We start from the raw sequence: 4875 nt of genomic DNA, 5'->3' as shown, positions 1-4875 counted from the left end.
CAACCCGTTGACTCACACACATGTGACACACGGTGCTTAATATTCATTATGCACCATAATGCATAGGAGATCCGTGTAAAATGCTGAAAGATTTGTTGAATGAAAGAATGTGAGCTGGCCACCGATAAAATAAACGTACATTCAAGAAAACAACGCTGCCAAATTCAAGTAAAATGAAAATGAACAAGGCAATATTGAAATAGTGTCAGGAAATGCAATTTTACGAAACCTGACGAGATTGGTATTGCTATACATGTTGGTGTGAAAATTCATCTATGTATTATTATTTAATGGTGATTCATATCCTTTTCGTCGATGAAGCGTGCTCTTTACAAGCTGGTTTGTATTGCACTGACATAATTACAAATTTGACTATCAGATCTACACAACTAAGAATCAGTATGGTGGTACGCACCTGTTAAAACAATAGGCAGGCTGAGCAAGCTTCCAACTTACACGAAGTCATGTAAATAAAGCATTCCAAAAAGAATTTAGTTCACTTCAACCCAACATTGCCCAAGTACTGCCTGAGGTCCGCTGTAAATCTATCCAGTACTCTTTAAAAAATACGTTTGTGTTTATTTTAATAATTGATCATAATTGATGCACTACTGTACACGGACTGCTCTATTGATGATATTTATTAAATCGAATGTTGATATGAGTGCACCACCTACGTATTGACAAATTTGCCTTATCCAGTGACCTTTGACTGCAAGCGCGAATCTACAACCCAAGCTCTCAACCAAACGATAAAATGAACCTCATCTACCAACCACAAGACAGAATCATCTCTTTGCATGGTTCAAATATGTGTATGGCATTTAACAAATATTTTTCTTTAATCAACGAGGTAATTTCCTATCAGTTTGCATATGCCACAAACATTACAATACAAACAATGCACAAATCAAAGCATTACACCTCCATTTCAACAGTATATATTCAATTAAGGTAGAGATGCAGTTTACCTGACAGGTATTTTAATTAGTTAATTAGGAAACCAAGATGATCTCGCATGTCCACAAAACTATATATTTTCGGAAAGCTCATTGAATGAATTTAAAAAAATTTTAGTGTTTTTTTTTATGGACACTGTAGTTTGAAATATGCACAAAAATGTGCTTTTTGGTCAAAAGTGATTTACAAAAAATTTGCTCCTAAACCATGCTTCTGTTTCCTGTCAAAATTGGTTTGTGGGTACATATGTTTACTATGAAGAAAGCGCCGTCTTGAAAACTGTCTACCAGTTGTCAATTTTGCAGGGCAGCAGCCCAAATTTCACTACTTCAAGTTTATGCATAAATTAACACCCAGGCTAGTTGTCTGTACGATTGTTGTAACACTGTTCAACCAAAAACAATACCCCGACGGCGTTTTAAAGATAAACACATTGTCAATCATTTGTGAAAATTTCAAAACAAAAGGTCAAAGCGTATATGAGCTATTTTCTTTAAAGTTCTGTGATGTGCACTGAAAAGAAGCTGAGATAATTGCCAATTTGCATAACAATTCACTCAGTAAGAAGCTTGCTAATGCTCATAATTAAAATGGCTGTAACAGTTCCAAATTTAAATGTATTATCGTTTTGTTAAAAGTTAAATATAGTGCATAATATGGAGATCCCGTCATTTCTTTTTTTCACCATGTTTCTTTTTTATTAGTTATGTACAGCCTTGCTAAATCTTGCTAAGCATTCAAAAAAGAGAATGTTTGCACCTGTTATCTATAGTTTAAAATCGGTTTTTGAGTAATGTTCCACTATTCACAATTCTACAAAATTTTAACAGTCTATAGCCAAGACTGTTTGGATAATAACAAGCAAAAAAAAGTCACTCCCAAGTGCCCACAAACATGCATCTCTAACTTTAAATTTAAATTTATGTGGTACACTTGATAAACTAAATGACCCACGTAGACACTACATAAAGCATTTTATAAAAATTGAAACATTGAGAGAAGCAAACCAAAAAGTCATTCACATTTACATCGTGACCACAGAGATACGAGAAATACACTAAATATAACGAGTGGACAATTCAGAAAACCCTGCAGGAAAATTTGGTCTATTTGTAGACGGTTTAGCCTCTTTCAGAGGATACTAAAATTAATTTTGTAGACTTGGAACGGCTCCTCATTGCTCGTATGGGAAATAAAAGCCCTAAGTCGATAAGCTGCAGAAATATCATTACTAAAAAGCAATCACCTCATCAAACAGCTAATGCATTATTGAATGTTATCATATTTTGTACATGACAGGGGTATGGCATAACTATGACCAGAATATGAATTATTTTTGATATTTAGGGAAAAACTGAAACTGAAATAATTTAAGAAGCCTGAAATGATTCTTTCGTATATGTTAGTTCACCTGAACCTAATCGTAGACTCATGCTAATATAAATTATGCTCACCCCACTAAAATGAAGAAAGTGAATAGGTACTAATAAAAATAGAAAATATCATGGTAAATGTTGAATCGAGAAAATAAATGACAAAAAGATGTTGAAGCAAGTTGTTAAGTTACCCAACATCTCTTACTTAACTTGTGTGTTTTGTTTGATGACTTAAGTGCGCAAACGAAACATTTTTAGCGGAACATTGGATAAATATACCTTGATGAAGAGAATAATTGATAACGTGGACAGGAGGTGAGATATAATACGGAATATTTGCTCGACTTAGGGGGACGCCATGTTTTACTGATGCTTTAGGATCTCGGGCACTGATATAAGTGACTAAATCGTTTACATTTACAGGTCAAAAAAAACAGAAACACGATAATTACCAGTTAAATATTGAATAAAATCGCCCGGGCAGTAATGCAACTTGCTAAAGAAATTTAATGTACGTGGTAATGTTTTAGTCGATTTGTTTAAAATATTATTTACCACTTTCCGCACTTGAATTTATTCGAATAATAGCGTTTCTTTGCTGACTTTACAAGTTCAGTCAACATTCATATACGGTCATATTTGAGTTGTTTTCAAAGTTTTGGGTTTGGTTAGAACCGATTTAAATATACCCTTTGATGGATGTTTTAATTTTAAAATTATAAGTTATATACTGTATTATAGGCATTATCAGGTCGGAGTGATCGTACATTTGATGCCATGATATATTGTTCAAGTCCGCAATACACGCGATACATAGCTCCAAATTGTCAAATATTCACGATATGATAATGTTTTTTCTTGTTTATGCGGTTTCCACAAAGATGGATTCCAAGTGCATAATTTTGAATATGTTAATACTGGTAAAGGACAAGGATTCAATATTAACCTGCGCTCTTCTGGAGTGGATCATTTATTTGTACACATCTTCAGTTCGACGGTATTTTGAAAGGTCATCACAATTTCACGGAACTTATCTACACGGGTTGCATAATTTGTCTTTATTACTTACGTTTACTTAAACATTAGTGCCCATTGCTCTTTTCCCATTGTATACGGCATATTGTAAAAGGCTTGAAGATCTTGGCCATCACAGATCGAATTCAGCTTCAGAACATTATCAAAATGGGAAATATTTTTTTACGTTTTGTTTATATCATATTTTTGTGGCACGAGGAAACGCATTTCATTTAAAATGAGTCATACAGAAAGTGTCTTGACTAATAACACACACCATTGATTAACATGTATTTCATACCAATTCCATAAAACACGATGTAATACAATAGTGCAAAAGTGTGTTTCCAAATTAAAAGATCCGAACCAAACTACAATATAGAATGCTAACGAGGTAGTCAATTAAATACAATACACGTACATTTGAATAAACAGTGTGTACACTTAAATTCCATATCGAATGACGCGAATATAAACAAATAGATTTAATAGACAATTCCGAGGCAAATATCTCCATCAAATTCACTTCAAGATTAAAATTTCAGATGCCAATAGTATTATGAAATAGCAGAAGACAGAAATAATCTTAAATACATTTACAAAATAGTGCAATAATGTAATAACACGTGGCAATGTCATGAACGGTAAAGTATCTACGAACATGCTTATTCGTATTCAGTTTCAGTAAAAGCAACGTCGTCTTATATTGTTGTATAGATGCACAAAACATGACTTTTTCACAATCGCAATTTCAGAACTATACGGGTCATTGATGATGTAAAGTGAAGTTTACCAAGTATACATTTTTGATAAAAGTCTTTGATAAGCGGATCAATTCTTTAAAACAGGTTATTGGCAGGAGAATAGTTCATTGCTGCGTTTACACGACAGAAATTTATCTGAGCCCTACGGCTCGAGTCAGCAAAATGGCAGTTAATACGCGTTCGGATCGAGCCAAGTTCGGCTCAAATAAATCCGCAGGGTTGAGCCCTGATGGGATTGGGCCCCGACATGGCTCCGGCCGTGTAAACGCATCGGGGCACAATGATCGGGCTAAGACCATGTATTATTTCTACGAGGTTGGACAATAATCGTTCGCTGCATCGTTGCTCATATTCTTTGAGTCTACCTTTTCTCAATGCAGTGCATATTCCGCATTGACTTTCTCTGTCATTCTGACATGCACGTGCCGTGTATAGTAGGAGCAACACAAGCAAGAACCCCAATTCGTTTCAACCATGTTGTTTTCATTCTTAGTAATTAAGAGCGGTGTGACGAATTAGATCGAACTCGGCCGCGGATCTCGGCTATCGTTCGACCCCGACCATGTAAACCCATTGGGGATAATCTCCTGTTAATTGGTGGGAGGAGCAGTATTTTGACTCGATAAAATGCTATTGTGTAAACATAGCACATATAGGAGGGGTAGAAGAAAGTAAATATTGTTTTTCTTTGTTTTTTTGATAATTTACCTACTAATGCATATAAAAACACACAGACAAACAAACATAGTGAAGCTACGATG

The sequence above is a fragment of the Saccoglossus kowalevskii genome, chromosome 12, assembly GCF_978046115.1.
Source record: "Saccoglossus kowalevskii chromosome 12, keSacKowa6.1, whole genome shotgun sequence".
NCBI lineage: Eukaryota > Metazoa > Hemichordata > Enteropneusta > Harrimaniidae > Saccoglossus > Saccoglossus kowalevskii.
The sequence above is the reverse complement of the archived record's forward strand: the minus strand, read 5'-3'. Positions refer to the sequence as shown.